Here is a 27976-nt window from a genome sequence, read left to right as displayed (position 1 = left end):
AGAGAGATTGTGGGGGGGGGGGGGGCACTGCTCCTCATTGTGTATAAGTGAAAACACCAGTGAGATAATGTGAGCTCCTGGCCAACAGGAGACACTCTGGGTAAACATGCACTCCATACAGCATGCAGAATGACAAGCTCTATTCACACAAGCTGACACACTCTAAATATTCAATGGCATTGAAAACGCTACAATCTGGCAAGCATCCTACCCCCTATCCTCCCTGGTAGTATTCTGCCTGTCCCCCCCCCCCCCCCCACCCACCCACCTCTCCCACCCTATTCGTTGGCTTGTTGGCGGAGCGCTGAGTGAATGCAGCTCCTGTGACGAGAGTGCCAGAGAACGTTAGGGCTGCCGCCCAATCTCAGTAAATGGCCGTGAGAGCTGCAGTCTGCTTCAATGAGGCACACAGCAGGGGACTGGGGTCCGGGGAGGAAGAATGGGGAGGGAGGAGGAAGAGGGAGAGGAGGGTGCGGAGGCACAGATAGCCTTACTGCACAAACAGTACAGTACCTCCTTTGCCAACACTGCCTATTCAATATGCTTCAGAGTAGCCGAGGAAAGAATTGGAGGAGGAGGATGAATGTCTTTGATGTCTCAAGGAAAACATATCCGTTTGTCAAGACACTGAAGATAGTACCTCAATCTTATCCCACTGGGCACAGACATGAGTTCAACATCTAGTTTTGATTTACATTTGGTTGAGTTGTCAACTAACGTGAATTCAACGTAAATTCAACAAAACATTTCACCAAGTCATTGGATTTAGGTTAAACGTTGGGTGAAAAAAAGACGAAATGCCCTCACTTTTTGCAAATCCAATTAGTGTTCCACGTTGCTTCACATCACATTACATTTTTGGGGTTGAAAAGACATGGAAAGAACATTAATTCAACCAGTATTTTCTCCTTCATGCAAAAGGCAACCTACTGTATCTCATTCAGAGTTGCCCTACTGTACAGAAAGGCTGCATGCTGGCAAACATGTACTGTATATAAACATCAGGAAACAGAATCAATAATGTCACTGCCTATTGCTGTTAGTTGTAAGCACATAACACACAGTTCATCAAATGTAACGAAGACACATGTAGCCCAGATGCTCTACCCAGGATAAATGACATCACCCAGGTGAGCGGTGAGCCATGCACATTGATGTAAATCAGCTGGACATATACTGCTGACTGTCTAAGTACAGTACATTACGTCTTTGACTTTTAAAAGCTTACTAAGCTCCGGCGAGTATCCCGACAACACACACCCTCTCGACTTTCACCCATAATTGAATAAGAAGGACCGCAGGGACAAGGTGAGGCTTAATAATAATATATTCTCCAGGGCCAGTGAGGAGTGAGCTGGCAGCAACAGCACCAATCACGCGGACAGTTAGTTAGGGTGACATGGTGAGAGCTGCTTGTGATGTCGTTAACCAACATGTCGGCCATTTTAGCTCCTGATAAAACATCCAGTGCCTTCAGAAAGTATTCATACTCTGACTTATTCCACATTTTGTTGTGTTACAGCCAAACAAAAATGCAAAAAAAATATTAAATGTCTACTTTTATTTTCTCCCATCTACCAATACAGTACAGTGTCCTTCTTTGCGAGGCATTGGAAAATCCCCTAGTCTTTGTGGTTGTATCTGTGTTTGAAATTCACTGCTCAACTTAGGGTCCTTACAGATAATTGTATGTGTGGGGTACAGAGATGAGGTAGTCATTCAAAAATGTTAAACACAATTATTGCTCACAGTCCATGCAACTTATTATGTGAAGAAAATTCTAAAAAAACATCATCCTACTTAGACATTATGGAGTATTGTAGGCCAGTGACAAAGAAATCTCAATTGAATCCATTTTACATTTCTGAAGGCACTGTACACTGTAGTAGAGAGGAACAGGTCATTGCCTTGGTGAAACATGCCCCAGTGTTTGCACTAGAACAAGCCGAAGGGGAGTGACAATCTACACGACCACATTTTCAGCCTCATTGCTTTGTGCAGTTTGTACTATAGTAGAGGACATGTACGCAGTCAAATGGTTGTGTGTGTATAAGAGACAGAGAAAGGGTGAACACAGCAGATGTAATCAGTATGTGCGGATGCAGAGGTAATAACTCCAGAGGCCGGCCAGAGGAGCACATGTATCTCTGCCTGAGGACACAGAGCAATCAGAAAAACCTCAACCAGCCAGATGAAGAACTCTGGAGGTCAAAGGTAAGACTCTACTCTATAGTGCAGTGGTATCGCCTGACAGTGTCTAAAGCAGTGTGTGTGTGTACTGTGTTATCGCCTGAATGTGTCACACAGGTCTAGGTAGGAGACTGGAGGGTCAGCATGAATAGTTAGCTAATTAAATTAAGTGAATGATAAGAGTGCATGTTAGTGTGGCAAAAGTATGTGGTACAATGTGATGGACATCTTTTCTCTCCCGCTCTCCCTACATATTCAACCACTTTTACATTCTCTGTCTGTTCTCTCGCTCTGGGTTGTCAAGGGGACATATGCCGGGTCCACATCTCAGCCAGCCCTGGGCCTGTCCATGCTGCGCTGCCTGTGTGTGTGTACTCAACCAGACGTTGGCGTTGCCATGGTGAACCAGCCAGGCTGTGTTTAAGGTAGAGCTTGGGAATGGCAGATTGTATGGAGGATGCAGCGTTGCTATGGGGAACAGAACATGCGTGTTTAGAATGTGGCTTTGGTCACAGTGTGTGTGTCAGAGAGATGGAACACAGATTGTGTTTGAGGGAAAGTGCTGAGGAAACCGTTTAGCACAGGTAGCCCTGCTGATCTGAGCCTGTGACCCAACACAGCACATGCTGAGGGCACATACATCCAGACACACACACACAAATCCACCCACTATGCACTTTACCAGCATGCCCTCACTCACAATAGTGAAAAATAATATGAAATATAAGTATTTACATTCCCACATTGTAAAGAAGTAGAGTCATTTAAATCAAGGATCAAGAATAAAACATTTCTTAGCTACATTCATGATATGTCAAGTCATGATATGTCAAGTCATGATATGATTCTGTCCCTTTTTGGAAACATGTTCCACAATAATGTTCAGGTAGGATAAAAACAAAAAAGCAATCAAAATAAAAAACTGGCTCTCATTTTTGGCACTGCTGACCAAACCTTTCACTTAGCTCTATATAATGTAGTGCTCCTCTAACCTTTAAGTCGACTGAGCTGGGAGAAATACAACATGGTAAACAGAGGCCGCATCCCAAATGGTACCCTATTCCCTTCCTACTGCACTACTTTTGATCAGGGCCCATAGGGCTCTGGTCAAAAGAAGTGCACTATATAGGAACTACAGAGCCATTTGGGACACACAGAGAGTCCTGCCAGTCAGATACAATAGAAAGGGATGACTGACTACTGGGCACAGTTTTTCAAAAGTTTTCTAACCGGATAGGAGTAAATACATAGAAATAGAATGAATAGAAGTGAATGATTCGTCTGTTCTATTCATTATATTTCTATGTATTTAATCCTATCCGATAATCGAAATCCGGATAGATCACTTTTGAAAAACTGGGCCCTAATGATCACTACAAGGACACAGAAATACAGCTACAGATGACAGACTTAGACATTCCAACACAACAGAATGACACTAAACTGAAGAATCTCACAAAGTAGAGCCACATTAGACGTGCACCTTATAGGGTGAGGGAGTTGTGGTTAGGCAGCTGTGAAGATCAGGGATGTACTGTAGCAGGGGGTAAACACCTGTGAGCACCGTTAACGCTTCTATTCATTTGGGAATCGTTTATGCACCTATTCCCAGGACAAATGAGCGTTTTCTGCATTAATGTTTGTTACTCGCAGGCTAGACTCTTCACCAACTTTTTACAACTACCACCTTGGTAAACACATGTAAAACCACCTGGCCACACCCCCTTAATGTAATATCGTTATAGACTCCCCCTTGAATTCTGAAATACACACCAACCAGATCATTCCATATTACCATGTTACAGGAGAAGAATGTCAAAGGAGAGAGACTTAAAGGAAGGCAGCTGACTGGCTTCACGCCGTGGGAGGGATGCTGTGCAGCCAGTCTGTAGTGGATAAGAGGTCTGGCTAGAGTTGTTGTTGTGACCATGGTAACATGTTTTTGGCAGTTCAGAGTGAAATCAGGGGTATCACATTTCCTTTGCCTTCAATTGGGTTGAAATGACTGGGAGCTTGTTAATCTTATAAAAATCATACCTTGTTCTGGCTGTAGAATAGAATATACCCAGCTAAAACAAACTGCCACATAGAAAGGTGAAATATGCCACATAGATAGGTGAAATATGTCTGGATTAGGAAGTGCTGGATGCATTCCCTGCACTGATGTGTGTCCATGCCAATGCGCACACACACTCTCGTGTGCATGGACCAGAGGAGTCCCGCTGAGACGTAGCTGAAGCCAGCGTCACGCCATGGTGTACCCGTAACTCCCACAATGCAGTGCGACCAGCAGCCTGTCCCGCAGGACCTCCTGGCTGGGGTATTCTGGGAGTTTCATCATGTTGATGCTGTGGGAGGAGCATCATGGTCAATGTAGTTTCTTGTGGTTCACTGCAGATTGATGGCATGTCACTATGTCTCATTTCATATCCAGCTGCTGTAGTATACAGTACAGTGGTGATTTCTACCTGCCAAAGTATAGACCTACAGCGATGAGAACTTCAGTACCTGTCCTTTCTATCCAAAATGCAGAAACCCCTCCCTGTTTTTCCCTCTCCTATACTAGTGCACTAAAGCAACACACACACACACACACACACACACACCTACCTCCAGAGGCAAAGGAGACAGAGGAACCATACTGCCCTCTAGTGCTTTTTCTGTCAGCATGCTGCTCTCTCTAGTGAGTGACAGCGAGTGAGCGCATGTGTGTGAGAATATACGTGCGTGCGGTCCTCACCAGGTGCTGGAGGTAGGCAGTAGGTTTGATGTGTATGGTACAGAGGCAATAGTGAACTTCTGTAAGCCACTACCTCCCATCAGAAAGGCAAAGCCACCATGAGGTACCCTGGAACTAACAGGGACATGAGAAAGGAATTAGACAGGACAGGAGTGAGAGTAAGTGACGGATCATTGATCAGATCTTACAATGGCCTTATGTGAGAAACTCACCTGCCACATACACACATACACTGACTAATTAGAAATTCACCTGCCAGTGACAAACTGCAACAGCAGGACCCTCTCCTCTTGGGTAAGGCTTTCTACCACCTTCCAGAACCACTACAAGACAAGAGAATCCATATTAAACCAAATGAAAACCACTGTGAGATAAGAGAATCTGACAAGAGAATCAACTTTAAACCACTAAGCCAGCCTGGGAGGAGGTGTTAAGATCTCTGTACGATCAGCCATGTCTGTGGTACATCTCTCTAAATTGGAGTTGTTCCAGTAAAAAGGGTCCTCCTCTCTGATGAGGTGGTGTTACATTAAAAAGAAAACTAACCGGTGAGAGCTAACTCACCTGGATGACAGGTTCCTCCAGGTCATAGCCACTGGGGTATTCTGTGTTCCTGTGCCAGTCCTGCACATAGATCTCTGGCATCCCAGAAAGCAACAGCTCCTACACACACACAGAGGTTAAAAAGAGTAGTAGTCAGGAGACATGTACAAGTCGGAAGTTCACGTACACTTAGGTTTGAGTCATTAAAACTAATTTTTCAGCCACTCCACAAATTTCTTGTTAACAAACTATAGTTTTGGAAAGTCGGTAAGGACATCTACTTTGTGCATGACACAAGTAATGTTTCCAACAATTGTTTACAGACAGATTATTTCACTTAAAATTCAATGTATCACAATTCCAGTGGGTCAGAAGTTTACATACACTAAGTTGACTGTGCCTTTAAACAGCTTGGAAAATTCCAGACAATGATGTCATGGCTTTAGAGGCTTCTGATAAGCAAATTTACATAATTTGTGTCGATTGGAGGTGTACCTGTGGATTTATTTCAAGGCCTCCCTTCAAACTCAAAGCCTCTGCTTGACATCATGGGAAAATCAAAATAAATCAGCCAAGACCTCAGAAAAATTGTAGATCTCCACAAGTCTGGTTCATCCTTGGATGCAATTCCCAAGTGCCTGAAGGTACCACGTTCTTCTGTACAAACAATAGTAGGCAAGTATAAACACCATGGGACCACGCAGCCGTCATACCACTCAGGAAGGAGACGCGTTTTGTCTCCTAGAGATGAACGTACTTTGATGCAAAAAGTGCAAATCAATACCAGAACAACAGCAAAGGACCTTCTGAAGATGCTGGAGGAAACAGGTACAAAAGTATCTATATCGACATAACCTGAAAAGCCGCTCAGCAAGGAAGAAGCCACTGCTCCAAAACCGCCATAAAAAAGCCAGACTACAGTTTGCAACTGCACATGGGGGCAAAGATCATACTTTTTGGAGAAATGTCCTCTGGTCTGATGAAACAAAAATGGAACGGTTTGGCCATAATGACCATCGTTATGTTTGGAGGAAAAGGGCGGGGCTTGCAAGCCGAAGACACCATCCCAACCGTGAAGCACGGGGTGGCAGCATCATGTTGTGGGGGTGCTTTGCTGCAGGAGAGACTGGTGCCCTTCACAAAATAGATGGCATCATGAGAAAGGAAAATTATGTGGATATATTGAAGCAACATCTCAAGACATCAGTCAGGAAGTTAAAGCCTGGTTGCAAATGGGTCTTCCAAATGGACAATGACCCCAAGCATACTTCCAAAGTTGTGGCAAAATGGTTTAAGGACAACAAAGTCAAGGTGTTGGAGTGGCCATCACAAAGCCCATATATTTGTGGGCAGAACTGAAAAAGCGTGTGCGAGCAAGGAGGCCTACAAACCTGACTCAGTTACACCAGCTCTGTCAGGAGGAATGGGCCAAAATTCACCCAACTTATTGTGGGAAGCTTGTGGAAGGCCACACGAAATGCTTGACCCAAGTTAAACAATTTAAAGGCGATGCTACCGTGTACTAATTGAGTATGTAAACTTCTGACCCACTGGGAATGTGATGAAAGAATTAAAAGCTGAAATAAATCATTCTCTACTATTATTCTGACATTTCACATTCTTAAAATAGTGGTGATCCTAACTGACGTAAGACAGGGAATTTTTACTAGGATTAAATGTCAGGAATTGTGAAAAACTGAGTTGAAATGTATTTGGCTAAGGTGTCTGTAAACTTCCGACTTCAACTGTATCATATACAACAGACTTATAAAACCTAACTTCATGCTTCTTCTGTTCAAAATCATGATGACAAAGACACAAGGGTGTTTTTCTAATGCAACTGAACACGGGTGGTCCAGTGGTAAACAGAGTAGAGCTAAACTCTCCTCCCCACTGAGTCTGAGTGTTGTCAGCAGGCGAGCTGTGACCGTGTGACCGAGGCTTGTACCTGCACACACATGTCCAATAACACGGCGGGCCAGATAATCGCCATGGTACCCTATCGATCCAGGGACTAGTGAGGACATGGATTTTGCCGACACACACTCAAGGTGACCCCAACATCCCATTGACACCCCCCAAGCCAGACAAGGCCAATCAATCCCTGCATCAGACATCAGATCCCGCTAGGCAAGCAGGCGAGAGCAGAGAAGGAGAATAAAAGATAATGGGTAAGAGTGGGTGAAAGCAGAGAAGGAGGTGAGGAAAGGTGAGGAGAAGAGAGTTGAGGACAGTAGAGAGGAGAAGAGAGGTAAAGGAGAAGGGAGTTGAGAGGAGAAGAGAGGTAAAGGAGAAGGGAGTTGAACACAGGCAAAAGGAGAAGAGAAGAAAAGCAAGGACACTAACCAAGTCATATTGATCAAAGAGCTGGATGAGGGAGGGGGGAATGAAGGTGTGGAACCCGTGCAGGAAGGCATTTATCTGGGGTTGGATGGCTCGAGTCATCCTCAACTCTGTTACCAACTGGACATACTCTGCCAGACAGACAGAGAGACAGAGAATGATTGATCTTTGGGCAGCCCTCTAACACGTCTTGTTTCACAGGCTTCTTCCTTACAGAATATTACCACCTGCAGGCCACCTGTGGTACTACACTCGCAAATTCCAAATGAACTTTGTCAAACACAGGCAAGCACGCACGCACATCATATATACATTACATATCAATCATATAAGGTCATAAGTGTTAGAGAATACAGGGGGCACAGTCTACATCACAACTTCCTTCTGCTTGACCTGTCAATCATCTGCTATTCTCACCTAGTTGATGTTGAGAGCAACAACAAAAATGCTAGGGGTTAGGAGTTTCAGATCCTCCTTCTGTGATAGGCTGGCTCACCTTGTTGTCCTGGGTGACAATGATACTAGTCCCGCCAGGTTTGAGTGGCACCTCCTCCATGGCGCCGAACACGTCTGTTTCCACAGAGCAGGTGAGGTCCAGTCCCAGGTCGCTGATGTCGTTGTCCAGGATCCACTGCAGATTCTTGGCATACTCTGGATCGATGGACGACACGTCCTGGTAGTTCACTGGGATGCCTGGACACACATTACATCATGTTAACAACCCACTGTAGAATGTGTGTGTGTGTGTGTGTGTGTGTGTGTGTGTGTGTGTGTGTGTGTGTGTGTGTGTGTGTGTGTGTGTGTGTGTGTGTGTGTGTGTGTGTGTGTGTGTGTGTGTGTGTGTGTGTGTGTGTGTGTGTGTGTGTGTGTGTGTGTGCGCGTGCGTGTTACCCAGTATGTGTTTGTGGAAGGAGCGGGTGAAGTAGATGTTGACCAGCTGACGGTGGTAAAGAGCCAACCCCGGGATCTGACCCGCAAACCAGAAATAGTTCAGATGATCAAGGTTCACTGACGAGTTACTGTTGGGCTGGAACGTGGTGCCTGTGACACACACACACAAACACACACACACACACACGATAGACACACACGCACAGTGACAAACAAATAAATACCAGTCAAGCTTTGATCTTCTTACCTACCTATCTTGAATACGTTTTTTGGATTCTGATGCGAGAGAGGAAAACATTTCACAGTCACAATACACAGCTAGGCTAGGCATACAAACGTATAATTAACCAACAAAGTATTTGGATCATGATGCAAGGTAAAAACAATTTAAAAAACAGCGAGGGAGGAAAATACACCCTCAATTACAGTAAATAAAACACAGTTTACACAAACAACATCTCATCAGCCAATCGAAAGGTGTCTCACCGTCCGCTGACTGGGTGAAGAAGCCAGTCTGCATTGATGATCTCATTGGACAGGACGTCAAACCACTCCCTCACCACACCCTGGCCCTGGACACAAAGGTCACAGGTCAACTGCTAACCGAGCATGTGCTGAAATGGGACCCTGTTTCCTGTATACTGCACTAATAAAGTGTTTCCAGGACTAAGCACGGGTCATTTGAGATGGTGCCCTATTCCCTTTGCATTTTGGGAACTATTCCATTGTTTCCATTACGCTAGGCAAGTTCAATCAAGAGTTTCTAAACGAAAGTATTTTAAAAGAAAATACTATTTGAACCTAGGTCAGACAGACACTGATAATACCCACCATTCCTTCCTCTCCATGGAATCGTACGGCGATGCCCTGTTTAACTCCTCAATGGTCGATTTGGAAACCATCGCACGGCTACTGCTGAATATGGACTCTGAGAGAAAAGAGAAACATTGAGAAAGAGACACACACTGATACATTGCTGGGTGGAGTGTAGGACATTTGGGGATGTAGGATGGTCAGTGGGGTTAGCTGTACAGGAACGATGGGTTATACTGTATGAAGGATGGGTAAGTGGGGTTAGCTGTACAGGAACGATGGGTTATACTGTATGAAGTGGGTCAGTGGGGTTAGCTGTACAGGAACGATGGGTTATACTGTATGAAGGGTGGGTCAGTGGGGTTAGCTGTACAGGAACGATGGGTTATACTGTATGAAGGGTGGGTCAGTGGGGTTAGCTGTACAGGAACGATGGGTTATACTGTATGAAGTGGGTCAGTGGGGTTAGCTGTACAGGAACGATGGGTTATACTGTATGAAGTGGGTCAGTGGGGTTAGCTGTACAGGAACGATGGGTTATACTGTATGAAGTGGGTCAGTGGGGTTAGCTGTACAGGAACGATGGGTTATACTGTATGATGGATGGTCAGTGGGGTTAGCTGTACAGGAACAATGGGTTATACTGTATGAAGGGTGGGTCAGTGGGGTTAGCTGTACAGGAACGATGGGTTATACTGTATGAAGTGGGTCAGTGGGGTTAGCTGTACAGGAACGATGGGTTATACTGTATGAAGGATGGGTCAGTGGGGTTAGCTGTACAGGAACGATGGGTTATACTGTATGAAGGGTGGGTCAGTGGGGTTAGCTGTACAGGAACGATGGGTTATACTGTATGAAGTGGGTCAGTGGGGTTAGCTGTACAGGAACGATGGGTTATACTGTATGAAGGATGGTCAGTGGGGTTAGCTGTACAGGAACGATGGGTTATACTGTATGAAGTGGGTCAGTGGGGTTAGCTGTACAGGAACGATGGGTTATACTGTATGAAGTGGGTCAGTGGGGTTAGCTGTACAGGAACGATGGGTTATACTGTATGAAGGGTGGGTCAGTGGGGTTAGCTGTACAGGAACGATGGGTTATACTGTATGAAGGGTGGGTCAGTGGGGTTAGCTGTACAGGAACGATGGGTTATACTGTATGAAGTGGGTCAGTGGGGTTAGCTGTACAGGAACGATGGGTTATACTGTATGAAGTGGGTCAGTGGGGTTAGCTGTACAGGAACGATGGGTTATACTGTATGAAGTGGGTCAGTGGGGTTAGCTGTACAGGAACGATGGGTTATACTGTATGAAGTGGGTCAGTGGGGTTAGCTGTACAGGAACGATGGGTTATACTGTATGATGGATGGTCAGTGGGGTTAGCTGTACAGGAACAATGGGTTATACTGTATGAAGGGTGGGTCAGTGGGGTTAGCTGTACAGGAACGATGGGTTATACTGTATGAAGTGGGTCAGTGGGGTTAGCTGTACAGGAACGATGGGTTATACTGTATGAAGGATGGGTCAGTGGGGTTAGCTGTACAGGAACGATGGGTTATACTGTATGAAGGGTGGGTCAGTGGGGTTAGCTGTACAGGAACGATGGGTTATACTGTATGAAGTGGGTCAGTGGGGTTAGCTGTACAGGAACGATGGGTTATACTGTATGAAGGATGGTCAGTGGGGTTAGCTGTACAGGAACGATGGGTTATACTGTATGAAGTGGGTCAGTGGGGTTAGCTGTACAGGAACGATGGGTTATACTGTATGAAGTGGGTCAGTGGGGTTAGCTGTACAGGAACGATGGGTTATACTGTATGAAGGGTGGGTCAGTGGGGTTAGCTGTACAGGAACGATGGGTTATACTGTATGAAGGGTGGGTCAGTGGGGTTAGCTGTACAGGAACGATGGGTTATACTGTATGAAGGGTGGGTCAGTGGGGTTAGCTGTACAGTACAGGTTATACTGTATGAAGTGGGTCAGTGGGGTTAGCTGTACAGGAACGATGGGTTATACTGTATGAAGGGTGGGTAAGTGGGGTTAGCTGTACAGGAACGATGGGTTATACTGTATGAAGGGTGGGTAAGTGGGGTTAGCTGTACAGTACAGGTTATACTGTATGAAGTGGGTCAGTGGGGTTAGCTGTACAGGAACGATGGGTTATACTGTATGAAGGGTGGGTAAGTGGGGTTAGCTGTACAGGAACGATGGGTTATACTGTATGAAGGGTGGGTAAGTGGGGTTAGCTGTACAGGAACGATGGGTTATACTGTATGAAGGGTGGGTCAGTGGGGTTAGCTGTACAGGAACGATGGGTTATACTGTATGAAGGGTGGGTCAGTGGGGTTAGCTGTACAGGAACGATGGGTTATACTGTATGAAGGGTGGGTCAGTGGGGTTAGCTGTACAGGAACGATGGGTTATACTGTATGAAGGGTGGGTCAGTGGGGTTAGCTGTACAGGAACGATGGGTTATACTGTATGAAGGGTGGGTCAGTGGGGTTAGCTGTACAGGAACGATGGGTTATACTGTATGAAGTGGGTCAGTGGGGTTAGCTGTACAGGAACGATGGGTTATACTGTATGAAGTGGGTCAGTGGGGTTAGCTGTACAGGAACGATGGGTTATACTGTATGAAGTGGGTCAGTGGGGTTAGCTGTACAGGAACGATGGGTTATACTGTATGATGGATGGTCAGTGGGGTTAGCTGTACAGGAACAATGGGTTATACTGTATGAAGGGTGGGTCAGTGGGGTTAGCTGTACAGGAACGATGGGTTATACTGTATGAAGTGGGTCAGTGGGGTTAGCTGTACAGGAACGATGGGTTATACTGTATGAAGGATGGGTCAGTGGGGTTAGCTGTACAGGAACGATGGGTTATACTGTATGAAGGGTGGGTCAGTGGGGTTAGCTGTACAGGAACGATGGGTTATACTGTATGAAGTGGGTCAGTGGGGTTAGCTGTACAGGAACGATGGGTTATACTGTATGAAGGATGGTCAGTGGGGTTAGCTGTACAGGAACGATGGGTTATACTGTATGAAGTGGGTCAGTGGGGTTAGCTGTACAGGAACGATGGGTTATACTGTATGAAGTGGGTCAGTGGGGTTAGCTGTACAGGAACGATGGGTTATACTGTATGAAGGGTGGGTCAGTGGGGTTAGCTGTACAGGAACGATGGGTTATACTGTATGAAGGGTGGGTCAGTGGGGTTAGCTGTACAGGAACGATGGGTTATACTGTATGAAGTGGGTCAGTGGGGTTAGCTGTACAGGAACGATGGGTTATACTGTATGAAGTGGGTCAGTGGGGTTAGCTGTACAGGAACGATGGGTTATACTGTATGAAGTGGGTCAGTGGGGTTAGCTGTACAGGAACGATGGGTTATACTGTATGATGGATGGTCAGTGGGGTTAGCTGTACAGGAACAATGGGTTATACTGTATGAAGGGTGGGTCAGTGGGGTTAGCTGTACAGGAACGATGGGTTATACTGTATGAAGTGGGTCAGTGGGGTTAGCTGTACAGGAACGATGGGTTATACTGTATGAAGGATGGGTCAGTGGGGTTAGCTGTACAGGAACGATGGGTTATACTGTATGAAGGGTGGGTCAGTGGGGTTAGCTGTACAGGAACGATGGGTTATACTGTATGAAGTGGGTCAGTGGGGTTAGCTGTACAGGAACGATGGGTTATACTGTATGAAGGATGGTCAGTGGGGTTAGCTGTACAGGAACGATGGGTTATACTGTATGAAGTGGGTCAGTGGGGTTAGCTGTACAGGAACGATGGGTTATACTGTATGAAGTGGGTCAGTGGGGTTAGCTGTACAGGAACGATGGGTTATACTGTATGAAGGGTGGGTCAGTGGGGTTAGCTGTACAGGAACGATGGGTTATACTGTATGAAGGGTGGGTCAGTGGGGTTAGCTGTACAGGAACGATGGGTTATACTGTATGAAGGGTGGGTCAGTGGGGTTAGCTGTACAGTACAGGTTATACTGTATGAAGTGGGTCAGTGGGGTTAGCTGTACAGGAACGATGGGTTATACTGTATGAAGGGTGGGTAAGTGGGGTTAGCTGTACAGGAACGATGGGTTATACTGTATGAAGGGTGGGTAAGTGGGGTTAGCTGTACAGTACAGGTTATACTGTATGAAGTGGGTCAGTGGGGTTAGCTGTACAGGAACGATGGGTTATACTGTATGAAGGGTGGGTAAGTGGGGTTAGCTGTACAGGAACGATGGGTTATACTGTATGAAGGGTGGGTAAGTGGGGTTAGCTGTACAGGAACGATGGGTTATACTGTATGAAGGGTGGGTCAGTGGGGTTAGCTGTACAGGAACGATGGGTTATACTGTATGAAGGGTGGGTCAGTGGGGTTAGCTGTACAGGAACGATGGGTTATACTGTATGAAGGGTGGGTCAGTGGGGTTAGCTGTACAGGAACGATGGGTTATACTGTATGAAGGGTGGGTCAGTGGGGTTAGCTGTACAGTATGGGTTATACTGTATGAAGGGTGGGTAAGTGGGGTTAGCTGTACAGGAACGATGGGTTATACTGTATGAAGGGTGGGTCAGTGGGGTTAGCTGTACAGTATGGGTTATACTGTATGAAGGGTGGGTAAGTGGGGTTAGCTGTACAGGAACGATGGGTTATACTGTATGAAGGATGGTCAGTGGGGTTAGCTGTACAGTATGGGTTATACTGTATGAAGGGTGGGTAAGTGGGGTTAGCTGTACAGGAACGATGGGTTATACTGTATGAAGGGTGGGTCAGTGGGGTTAGCTGTACAGTATGGGTTATACTGTATGAAGGGTGGGTAAGTGGGGTTAGCTGTACAGGAACGATGGGTTATACTGTATGAAGGGTGGGTCAGTGGGGTTAGCTGTACAGGAACGATGGGTTATACTGTATGAAGGGTGGGTCAGTGGGGTTAGCTGTACAGGAACGATGGGTTATACTGTATGAAGGGTGGGTAAGTGGGGTTAGCTGTACAGGAACGATGGGTTATACTGTATGAAGGGTGGGTCAGTGGGGTTAGCTGTACAGTATGGGTTATACTGTATGAAGGGTGGGTAAGTGGGGTTAGCTGTACAGGAACGATGGGTTATACTGTATGAAGGGTGGGTCAGTGGGGTTAGCTGTACAGTATGGGTTATACTGTATGAAGGGTGGGTAAGTGGGGTTAGCTGTACAGGAACGATGGGTTATACTGTATGAAGGATGGTCAGTGGGGTTAGCTGTACAGTATGGGTTATACTGTATGAAGGGTGGGTCAGTGGGGTTAGCTGTACAGGAACGATGGGTTATACTGTATGAAGTGGGTCAGTGGGGTTAGCTGTACAGGAACGATGGGTTATACTGTATGAAGGGTGGGTAAGTGGGGTTAGCTGTACAGGAACGATGGGTTATACTGTATGAAGGGTGGGTCAGTGGGGTTAGCTGTACAGTACGGGTTATACTGTATGAAGGGTGGGTCAGTGGGGTTAGCTGTACAGTATGGGTTATACTGTATGAAGGGTGGGTAAGTGGGGTTAGCTGTACAGGAACGATGGGTTATACTGTATGAAGGGTGGGTCAGTGGGGTTAGCTGTACAGGAACGATGGGTTATACTGTATGAAGGGTGGGTCAGTGGGGTTAGCTGTACAGGAACGATGGGTTATACTGTATGAAGTGGGTCAGTGGGGTTAGCTGTACAGGAACGATGGGTTATACTGTATGAAGGGTGGGTAAGTGGGGTTAGCTGTACAGGAACGATGGGTTATACTGTATGAAGGGTGGGTCAGTGGGGTTAGCTGTACAGGAACGATGGGTTATACTGTATGAAGGGTGGGTCAGTGGGGTTAGCTGTACAGGAACGATGGGTTATACTGTATGAAGGATGGGTAAGTGGGGTTAGCTGTACAGGAACGATGGGTTATACTGTATGAAGGATGGGTAAGTGGGGTTAGCTGTACAGGAACGATGGGTTATACTGTATGAAGGATGGGTAAGTGGGGTTAGCTGTACAGGAACGATGGGTTATACTGTATGAAGTGGGTCAGTGGGGTTAGCTGTACAGGAACGATGGGTTATACTGTATGAAGGGTGGGTCAGTGGGGTTAGCTGTACAGGAACGATGGGTTATACTGTATGAAGGGTGGGTCAGTGGGGTTAGCTGTACAGGAACGATGGGTTATACTGTATGAAGGATGGGTAAGTGGGGTTAGCTGTACAGGAACGATGGGTTATACTGTATGAAGGATGGGTAAGTGGGGTTAGCTGTACAGGAACGATGGGTTATACTGTATGAAGGATGGGTAAGTGGGGTTAGCTGTACAGGAACGATGGGTTATACTGTATGAAGGATGGGTAAGTGGGGTTAGCTGTACAGGAACGATGGGTTATACTGTATGAAGGGTGGGTCAGTGGGGTTAGCTGTACAGGAACGATGGGTTATACTGTATGAAGGATGGGTAAGTGGGGTTAGCTGTACAGGAACGATGGGTTATACTGTATGAAGTGGGTAAGTGGGGTTAGCTGTACAGGAACGATGGGTTATACTGTATGAAGGGTGGGTCAGTGGGGTTAGCTGTACAGGAACGATGGGTTATACTGTATGAAGTGGGTAAGTGGGGTTAGCTGTACAGGAACGATGGGTTATACTGTATGAAGGGTGGGTCAGTGGGGTTAGCTGTACAGGAACGATGGGTTATACTGTATGAAGGGTGGGTCAGTGGGGTTAGCTGTACAGGAACGATGGGTTATACTGTATGAAGTGGGTCAGTGGGGTTAGCTGTACAGGAACGATGGGTTATACTGTATGAAGGGTGGGTCAGTGGGGTTAGCTGTACAGGAACAATGGGTTATACTGTATGAAGGGTGGGTCAGTGGGGTTAGCTGTACAGGAACGATGGGTTATACTGTATGAAGGGTGGGTCAGTGGGGTTAGCTGTACAGGAACGATGGGTTATACTGTATGAAGGGTGGGTCAGTGGGGTTAGCTGTACAGGAACGATGGGTTATACTGTATGAAGTGGGTCAGTGGGGTTAGCTGTACAGGAACGATGGGTTATACTGTATGAAGTGGGTCAGTGGGGTTAGCTGTACAGGAACGATGGGTTATACTGTATGAAGTGGGTCAGTGGGGTTAGCTGTACAGGAACGATGGGTTATACTGTATGAAGTGGGTCAGTGGGGTTAGCTGTACAGGAACGATGGGTTATACTGTATGAAGGGTGGGTCAGTGGGGTTAGCTGTACAGGAACGATGGGTTATACTGTATGAAGGATGGTCAGTGGGGTTAGCTGTACAGGAACGATGGGTTATACTGTATGAAGGATGGTCAGTGGGGGCTCGGTACCTCTGTGGATTAGCAGGATGTCGTTCTCGTTGACAGGTCGATGGACCATGTCTGAGTCTGGCTGTCCTGCCAATAGGTGCTCATAGAACCACTCACAGCGCTCCTTGAAGGGCTGTGAGGGGAACAAAAAATAACACTTTACTTACAGCCTGCAGGTATAGTGCATTATGATGCAGGTATAGTGCATTATGATGCAGATATAATGTATTACAAGACTTCAAAGGCTTTATTATGTCTTATAATTATCCTAACTAAATACCAGCCACAGCACTTCCCAAAATTCATTATCTCTCTCTACACTTTCAAATCTGAGACGATGTCTAAACCAATGGTTCCAAAGCCTCAAGTGTCTAAAGAATGCAGAGAGGGAAGAACGGCATTTATATTTGCATAATATTTGAATGTCTTTGTTCTCTATGAGAGATGAGCTGGGGAGAGAGAGCGCAAGAGAGAGATAGAAATGAGAGAGAGAGAGATTTTCCCCTGGGTCTCCTGTGCATACTGAGAGGGAGATGTGGAGATGGAAGTCTTCGTCGGGGTAAAATCTGTCATTAAAACGAGGGGCTCTTATTCCCAGGTGGGATATAATCCAGAGGTAACGAGGCTTGCCACGCCGTCCGCCGCTCAAATATGAATAGTGAGGAGTGAGGAGTGAAACACTACACACAACTTAGAACAGGCACTTACAATTTATCAAGCTGTATAAAAGGAACTTAAGACAAGTGTTATCGCCATGGCAATAACGTTGTTAAATGATCCTGCCTGGAAGACACGGGTGTTTCAAAGTCACTCGCAACATAGTCCCCTGAGGGAGAACTACAGAGGGACATAAAGAGAGGGAGAGAGAGGAGAATATATAGAAAGAGATAGAGAAAGGGAGGGGGAAAGAAAGCTGCTGTCATAGCATGCAAATAAGAGGCCATGGGAACGTTGTCTTGGCCCTTGTATGTCCTACCTACAGCAGATACACAACCAGGAAGTTGACTGATAGACCAGCCAATCACAGGTCTCACCTGGCCTTTGATTATGTGCATGAAGTGGGACATTAGCTCTGGACATTCCAACAGGAAGCGGAAATGGTTAAAGATGATCTTTTGGATTCCTGAGAGCGAGAGCAATAGAGGGATGGAGAAAGAGAGGAGAGAAATGGAGAGAGCGAGAGAAACGACAGGTTACGTTAGAGAGGTTGATAAGAAGTGTCTGGGTAAGATCCTGTCAAAGGACTCACCTGGTTATGAAACATTTGAGAACCTCGTCATGCTTGCAGACAAACTCTATGAAGCGAGGAGACGTCATTCTGGATGAGGAAAGACAAGGAAACACAGAGGGAGCAAGATAAAGAGGGAGGAGGGAGACAAAAAGAGAAGATGAAGCAAGAGAATAAGAGAATGAAAACACTCACTACATAACCAGGAGCTGTTAGAAGAAGAACACAACACAGAGATAAGTAGTGCAGCATCTGTCTATTATAATGAGTGGATCTGATCCCTCTCCAAAACACAATAACCTGCATTATTGAAACAGTGTTTCTCTGACAGGGGAACAGCCAGGCTATCAACTAATGAAGAGCAGGCCTGGGAAGGAAAAACGCAAAGACAAACACAGCCATCTTCTTCTACTACAGCAGCATAGGGCCAATAACAGTCGCTCCTATTCAGCGTTCAATTAGGCTGAGTTTAATGATCTAATTAAAATGTAATTATCTAGCCAGGGGGCCAGGAAAGGTGTGTGTGTGTGTGTGTGTGTGTGTGTGTGTGTGTGTGTGTGTGTGTGTGTGTGTGTGTGTGTGTGTGTGTGTGTGTGTGTGTGTGTGTGTGTGTGTGTGTGTGTGTGTGTGTGTGTGTGTGTGTGTGTGTGTGTGTGGAGATGAGACATTAAAGCTCCATTATTTCCCAGGCCTAGTCACACAGAGGGGCTCTGAAGTAGGAAGTTACATAAAGTATCTCTGTGAAACTAGGAGATATTGAGAGGAACACTGACTGTCATTTAGAGGCCAATATAGATCAGTAAAATCAGGTGTGTGCACTTGAGTGCAATCAAGAGCTAGGCCAAAGTGAAAACCAGCAGATACTTAGGACTCCCAAGAACTGGAGTTGCCCATCCCTGGGTTAGAGGTCAGAGGTCATTCTCACCCCTGTGGAATCTGACAGGAACAGCACATGTAGAAGGCCTGGATCACCGCGCTGAGCAGATTGGCCGTCATAGAGATGACATCCTCTCCATCCGTGTATACCTCCGGCATTTTCCATAACAACCGTCGGGGTCCTCTTGTCAACCTCTGGGTCCAGCAAAGGGGGTAGGGGCATGGAGGGTGGCAGCAACTGTGCCACCGTGAAGATGGCAGGGGTGGAGGCGGAGTCGACCTCGCCACGTTGTTTGAGGAGGAGGGAGGCGATCTCGCTCCCTGAGGATGAGGAGGGCTCTTCCCCTTCTCTTCCTCAGCTCTGTGGAGATCAACACCAACCACTCATCTAGAGAGTGCCACAGCAACTCCAACGGCTGGAAGAAATCAGAGAGAGAGAGGAAAGGGAGAGGCAATTAAAGAGACTGAGTGAGTGAAGGAGACGGAGCGAGTGAAGGGGAGAGAGGAGAGAGAGGGAAGAGAAAGAGGTATATAGCGAGAGAGAGAAAGAGAGACAAACAGACAGATGTTAACAAAGAGAGAGAAATAGGGAAAGAAAGAGGAAGAGAAAGAAAGAGGAGTAGATGCTGGCAGTGAGGGAGGAAAATACACCCTCAATTACAGTAAAAAAAACAGTTTACACAAACAACATCTCATCAGCCAATCGAAAGATGTCTCACCGTCCGCTGACTGGGTGAAGAGGCCATAGTCTGCATTGATGATCTCATTGGACAGGACATCAAACCACTCCCTCACCACACTAAAAAGCCATGCACCAAAAACACACACACACACACTCAAAGTCATGCACCAGGACAAGGCATGGATCAGGGGATCAGTAGATGGTGAACAATCTCTCAATGCCCTCTTCTGATTCAAACCATGTACTACATCTGTGTGTATCTGAATTCAGGTTCAGTACTAACCCCATACTGACCTTGAAGACCTGCCTGCGCTGCCTCTTGTGTGGCTTCCATATGCATTTGCCTCAGGTGTGGCTGGGAGACTAGTCTAGCAGAGGGTATATTACCTGAGGAGTTTGTGTCCATTAGTAGTGGCCACCTCTGCTAGACTGGTCAGGATCATCTGGTAGTGACTGTCACACTGCAGGGAGACACGCTCTAGAACCTGCCTGAGCTATACACACACACATATAAATACACAGTTGAAGTCAGAAGTTTACATGGTTGGAGTCATTAAAACTCGTTTTTCAACCACTCCACAAATTTCTTGTTAACAAACTATAGTTTTGGCAAGGACATCTACTTTGTGCATGACACAAGTAATGTTTCCAACAATTGTTTACAGACAGATTATTTCACTGTATCACAATTCCAGTGGGCCAGAAGTTTACATACACTAAGTTGACTGTGCCTTTAAACAGCTTGGAAAATTCCAGAAAATTATGTCATGGCTTTAGAGGCTTCTGATAAGCTAATTTACATAATTTTAGTCAACTGGAGGTGTACCTGTGGATGTATTTCAAGGCCTACCTTCAAACTCAGTGCCTCTTTGCTTGACTTCATGGTAAAATCAAAAGAAATCAGCCAAGACCTCAGAAAAAACATTGTAGACCTTCACAAGTCTGGTTCATCCTTAGGAGCAATTTCTAAGTGCCTGAAGGTACCACGTTCACCTGTACAAACAATAGTACGCAAGTATAAACACCATGGGACCACGCAGCCATCATACCGCTCAGGGAGGAGACGCGTTCTGTCTCCTAGAGATGAACGTACTTCGGTGCAAAAAGTGCAAATCAATCCAAGAACAACAGCAAAGGAACTTGTGAAGATGCTGGAGGAAACAGGTACAAAAGTATCTGTATGCAACTGCACATGGGGACAAAGATCCTACTTTTTGGAGAAATGTCCTCTGATCTGATAAAACAATAATATAAATATTTGTCCATAATGACCATCGTTATGTTTGGAGGGAAAAGGGGGAGGCTTGCAAGCCGAAGAACACCAACCCAACCGTGAAGCACGGGGGTGGCAGCATCATGTTGTGGGGGTGCTTTGCTGCAGGAGGGACTGGTGCCCTTCACAAAATAGATGGCATCATGAGAAAGGAAAGTGATGTGGATATATTGAAGCAACATCTCAAGACATCAGTCAAGAAGTTAAAGCTTGGTCGCAAATGGGTCTTCCAAATGGACAATGACCCCAAGCATACTTCCAAAGTTGTGGCAAAATGGCTTAAGGACAACAAAGTCAAGGTATTGGAGTGGCCATCATAAATCCCTGATCTCAATCCTATAGAAAATTTGTGGGCAGAACTGAAAAGGTGTATGTGAGCGAGGAGGCCTACAAACCTGACTCAGTTACACCAGCTCTGTCAGGAGGAATGGGCCAAAATTCACCCAACTTATTGTGGGAAGCTTGTGGAAGGCTACATGAAACATTTGACCCAAGTTAAACAATTTAAAGGCAATGCTACCAAATACTAATTGAGTGTATGTAAACTTCTGACCCACTGGGAATGTGATGAAAGAAATAAAAGCTGAAATAAATCATTCTCTAATATTATTCTGACATTTCACATTCTTAAAATAAAGTGGTGATCCTAACTGACCTAAGACAGGGAATTTTTACTAGTATTAAATGTCAGGAATTGTGAAAAACTGAGTTTAAATGTATTTGGCTAAGGTGTATGTAAACTTCCGACTTCAACTGTATCATCGTACCTACAAATGGTAAACTTAACTGTAACACCCTAGCCACTATGACTAAGGCTTACACACACAGAGTTCTAACAAAATATAACAAGTTAATGTTGGTTAAGGTTTAAACTCTATATAACAATACATAATGACATTTCAGAAGATAAGGGTTAATGTTAAGAGGTGGTGGTCAATAGACGGCTGAAGTCAGGGTTGGAGATCTGAGAAGGGCTTGTACCAAATCAAGATGTCCAGTGTATTATTTCATTCACTAGAGAGGTACATTAGTTGGTGAGCCAGGCACCAAATTTAGACGGATATACATGCAGTCAGTTGACAGTAAAACAACACTTCATTTATCCACAGTTCATTACAGATTAATTGTTCTAATCACAGTGCTTTTCAGATTGAGCCTCCTTAATGGGAACTGACTAATGTACAAGTGAAACATAATCAAAACAAAAGATCAGATCAGAGGATTATACGATCACTGCAGTCTCCAGCCCTGCTCATCCTCTGTGTGTGTCGCTCTGCATGTGTGTTTGTGTGTCTCTGCGTGTGTGTGTGTGCCTCTGCATGTGGGTGTGTGTGTGTGTGAGTGTGGCGCTTAATACATAGCACTCAAAGGAAGGCTGGGGTGTCACTGTCATGTTCTGAATTAATAGGAACCTCATCATTCTCCGTCTCTCTGAAGCAGAGGGATGAGTTTCCTCGTGCCTATTCTTATCATCTGAATGAGACATGCTGCATAGAGACCATCAGAGGACTGACAGGGATAGGAGTGTGCTACTGAAGTTTGGGACATAACTCTGGACAGCTGTCTGGCTGTGATCACTGTTCTTTGGTCTCTTCATATTCCATCCCCCAGCTTCCTCCTCCTCCTCCTCCAAATCCTCCTCCTCCCATTAATAGCCTTGTACAATGCCGTGAAATATATGTTTACAGCCGCACTGAATCAAAACAACACCTTTGCATTTCAATTTCCGAACCAATGTGTTACAAAGAATAGTTCATGCTCCATCTACAATTCTAAGTGGACAATAGGAAGAGAGGAAGTATTGCATCATCATTCCTGTACTAGTGTATACGTAGTGACCTGCAGGCGAAGTAGAGGGGTGTGGCCCTAGAGCAGTTAGGTCTGTTGATGTCCGCTCCACTGTCCAGCAGGCACTGCACCGTCTGATGACGTCATCGACCACACACAGGCAAATGAGGAAGAGGGAAAGTGAGAAGAGAAACAAACCCATCATCCAGACTACTGTCTGGTATTCCTCATGTTATTCACCATGGAACGTATCATGAAGTTATGATTAATAAACTTTGAAACTTGATTATATAACACTGACAAAGGTTCCAAATTAACACAATCCTTTTACGACTACTGAGATATAAAAAATGACACCTGTTCTGTACACTCACAGCCTTGTGTCTATGATGAACACTGTATACTGAACATTTTATGGAAATGTTGGTACTTCCATACAGGTCTTGGTTGATATATGTGTGTTATCTACTCACAGTCTTGTGTCCGTTCTGGCAGGCTACATGAAGGGCGGTCTGTCCCATGGCATCCTCTACATCCACGTTAGTCACATGCTGCACCAGATCATGAAGCAGCTCAGTACGCCCGTTCACAGTCAACGGGTGGATCTAGAGGAGGAGAAGGAGGGTAGGAAGAAGATCAGGAAGAGGGATGTAGTAAAGCATAAACATAAGTAAACCCTGTATACACACCTTTTTATTGTGTTAATGGCATTTACTGTACGCAGTCTTGACCTGTGTTCACCATTTTTAATAGCACTACATTCCTGAGATATGACAAGAATTTAACAGGACTACTGGTCTGTCTATACACATGACTTCACAGTGATACTCACAGCTGTCAGTCCCCCATTGTTGCTGATGTTCACGTCTGCATTGTATTCTAGTAGTCTTCCCATACACTTTTTCTGTCTATAGGGAGGAAAGATGAGGGGGATTCTTTAGTAGCAGATATAATACGGTAAACATTATCACTATCATCAACATCACTAAACCATGTTCACTGGGCTGGCAGGGATCTGTGATTGCCATGTAAAGGTGTATTCTGCCTCCCTACCAAAGGGTGGCAGCAGAGTACTATAGTGAACATGCAGTAATGTACAGTATCCTACCCGTTTCTGGCAGCCAGGTGCAGCCTGAGATGTCCTGGTAGTTAGGGTTCGTTCCTCTCTTTAGCAGTAGAACCAGGCACTCCACTGATCCACAGCTACAACACAATAACCAACACGTTCACAAGCACCGCAATACACAAATAGATGTAGCGTACACACAGAAAGACACACACCCACACAGAAAGACACACACCCACAGAGACCCACCAAGACCCACAGAGACACATCACACCAGATACTGAGTTTCATCAGAGACACCACTGTGATAAAAAATAGATGCTGGAGAGATTAGGCTGTCTGGTTGGTTTCTAACAAAACAATGGAACAATTAGAACAATCAGTGCTAAAAATTAAAACATTCCTTACTTGGTAGCAATGTGAAGTAGACTTCTCTTGACTCGTTCGAAAGCGTAGTTCACATCAAACTTGGAGTTGAGGAGTAATTCAGAAACCGACCTTCAAGTACAAGACAGACATGTCAGATAATTATTTACAGGGAACCAATGTTGACAACTTCCTCACACACATAAACACACGCACACACACACACACACACACACACACACACACACACACACACACACACACACACACACACGTACCTGTGCTGGTCAGCCATAACCATTGGCATTAGTGTGTAGACTGCGGTGTCATTGTCTGTGAGGGAAGCAACAGGGAGAGGGTGTGTCATTGATAATTGTGGAATTAAAGAACAAAGATCTTCCTCTGCTAAAATCAGTATTCTTAGAGCTCTCTATGTAGAAGCTACTGACTCATACTTAGGGCCATATTAACTACTGATGTACAACCACTATCAGTGACTGCACTTCCTTCAAACCAGACACTATCAGCTGGGCTGTCTAAATGGATTGCACAATGTAGCACCTCAGACTCAAGAATGCACTTCCTGTACAAGACAAAACACGCACTTCCTGTACAAGACAAAACACGTTTCTGTTTCCTACTCCAATAGATCTTGAGTTCAACTCAAAGGTAATGTTGTTGCTGTTGTCAGACATGGACACGAGTACAGCGGTAATATAATGGTGTTGCTAGTTAGACAATAGACATGCACTTCTGGATCAATAGAAGGTAACAGAATACAGTAATCAACGAGGGAGAAGGGGAACCTCTTCCATAACAGCTATGCTTCCTACTGAACTGTCTGTGAAGTTAGTCTGAATAGTATATTTACTGACAGGTCTGTCTGTATCTGCAGCCTATGCAACCCATTACTTTACGTCACGACTAGGCTTATATTACCATGACATCTTTCAGCAATCCTTCGTTTTTGTATCATGAAACAAAGTATGTATCAGTTGGTCTCACTAGATTCATATCATATTATTACATGGTTAGCATAATACCATATCCAGCATACAGTCTGTACACAGGGACATGTCTAATGCCCTCAAGGGTTGCTGGCTTGCGCCTTGTTATTGACCAACTGTAAAATGATACTGTAATTCCAACATTTAATGACTATATGTATTAGCATTAACATACAGTATGCTATAGATATAGCTAAAGCCTCCTATTATGCTCTGTCGATTATTTGTGTCCTTTGGTCGATAGGCTATACCTTCTGGGAGATCGACGGTCCTGGCGCGACGCAGAAAGGTCAGCCTGTTCAGATGTACGTTTAGTTGCTCCATCGCCCGTTCCATCATAGGTGTACCAACAACCGGGAACAAAACCGAGGGTACAAAGCCTCGAGCAAGATTATTTTGCCGCTAAAAGGGTGCTTCTGGCTTCGATGTCATCCATCGAGCCGCCGAAAAATGTACAATAGGCTGCCCATTTATCTCTCTCTACCCTCTGATTCATTCGTGAACATTGCTTGTGTCAAGTCTCATTCTTCCTGTTTTCATTACGTCCAATGGCAATGCAATCTGGGTACTGTAGTTTTCCCGTGTTCAATATGTGTAGTTTATAGTATTTTATGACGGTTTATTGATTGATTAATTCATCATCAAATGTGTATATCTCTGTATTGTTTAGTGAACTATGCTGTTAAAATGTTTTTTTGTCAGAATGTGTATTGTGTTTCAACCATAGAGATCGGACTAATGTGTAAAAAAATCTCATTATACAAAAAAGGCAAATAATTCATATATATAAGATATTATTCTTGTAATGTTTTTAACTGTTCATTTTTTTCATTTCATTAATTGCTATTGAATGAATGCAATGACACCTCTGCGTCAAGCTGCTTATGGTCATGTTCTCTTAAATTGATTTGACTTGGATAAAACTTTCAGGTTTGATGTCTTCAGAAAAAACATCAGTTTCAAACGTCCAACATGTAGTAAACCTCTCTAGCTTTCACACCTTTCTACCCCATATGATTCTGGTGACTTTTAATGTGTCTTTTTGCATAAAAAAAAGATTGTGAGACTAGAATTGAAAACGTGTAGTTATATTCCAAGACATGAATAATGTGTGTATCACGGGAGGTTGGTGGCACCTTAATTGGGGAGGACGGGCTCGTGGTAATGGCTGGAGCGGATTGAGTGGAATGGTTTCCATGTGTTTGATGCTATTCCATTAGCTCAGTTACAGACATTATTATGAGCCATCCTCCCCTCAGCAGCCTCCACTGTGTGGGTAGCTAGAACCAGAACCTAAAGTTGAGGCATGCTTGAACAAAATGGCGACCATGCTTCACCCTCCAGTGACTCTCAATAAAGGGCTTCCAAGCTATGGTGCCAGTCATGTGTAGCCCAACCACCTCAGTAAAAATATCATGCATTTCATACATCACACTTTGTTTGCATTGGAAATTCTGATTTGCATGCTTTTTCAATGTTTAAGCAAAAGGACTGAGGCCAGAAATGTCTCACTGTAAATTATATGACACGTGTGGGAAACTTGAGAAAAAAGCATTGATTAATTGAAATATTTATTCATCATCATTACATTTTATATTTACCTTTGTGATAATAAAAACATTGCACCAAGAGAAAGACATGAGTAGTATAATAAATCCAAAGATTAACCTGGTAGATTATACAAAAAGTTACAATAAATTATGAAAATCAACATTTGGATTGGAACATAAAATTCACTCTGTTACTATTTATTTTAATTAGAGTAATACATTTTGAGCTAAAATGTCAGATGTGATCAATTAGTAATAATCAGCCCTGAATTCATTTGTGTATTGATAACAACCTGCTGTTCAATTCCCATCACTGGAAACATTTTATTAGAAAATAAAACAATAACAAAATCATTAAAAAGTATAGGACCAAGTAAACAATTAAAGAATTAATTAATACAGGAAAGGATAGAAATTGTATATTTATTTCAGGTTTATCAAAATGAGCACTGTATCTGAAAGAGAGAAAATGTGTTGTATTTAAAAAGGCCTACATTTCCATTTTATGTCCAGGAGTTGAATTAAATTCCTTCTAGAAATTCTGAAATAATAATATTTTGTTAACATAATTGTTGATAACCAAAACGGCACCAGAACTTGTTCTTTCTCTCTTTTACACCTTTGGCACTTACAGGGAAATGTAACATTTTTTCATGAAGAATTTCATGAATTTAGTCTTCAAAAAATATTTGCAGTTAATTTGTGCATTTACTTATTTTTATTTGTTTTATAAAAAGGGCTGTTCAGACGTGTAACATTCTTAGATGTTACACAACATTTTGGCCAAACATTTGAATACATTGTTGTTGTTTTTATTGTCCGATTCTGTGATTCAGATGAATGAAATGAAGTTTTGTCTGGTTTAACTTGAGATGTAAAGGTTCTGTATGAATAATATATCTGTGAGGATGATCAAAAAGGTCCGTTCCAATCGAAATACTTAGACTTTGTCCTAAAACTCTTAGTCTGGTAGGCTATCCCTTATTGGGAATTTAAGTTTCATAAAAATAACGTCCGTGTTTCATTTGTTTTTTAAATCTACTTTTAGATTCTTCTTCATCGATGCACGTTGCTTGATAGCTACCCAAACACTGTAGTATAATCAAACAACTTTGATCTTAATCGAATCTCTTCTACAACAGGACTATCTATTTTAAAACATGTAGACTGTTCGATTGTGAATTGTATTGTAGTTATTGTATGGTTTACTATTCACATATATTTCACTACATGCATTAGGGCTGCATCCTAGAGAGCCAATCCCCAGCAACCACCAGGTGACACAAGAGAGCAAA

At 44.3% G+C, this 27976-nt stretch overlaps 1 pseudogene; it reads right to left on the bottom strand.

Moving 5' to 3' along the window:
- Window positions 1-1544: 1544 nt before the first annotated feature.
- Window positions 1545-25682, bottom strand: LOC129856829 (E3 ubiquitin-protein ligase HACE1-like; annotated as a pseudogene).
- Window positions 25683-27976: the final 2294 nt, after the last annotated feature.

Source organism: Salvelinus fontinalis, chromosome 6 (genome assembly GCF_029448725.1).
Source record: "Salvelinus fontinalis isolate EN_2023a chromosome 6, ASM2944872v1, whole genome shotgun sequence".
Lineage (NCBI taxonomy): Eukaryota > Metazoa > Chordata > Actinopteri > Salmoniformes > Salmonidae > Salvelinus > Salvelinus fontinalis.
Note: the sequence above shows the minus strand (reverse complement) of the source record. Positions and strands in the feature narration are given on the sequence as shown.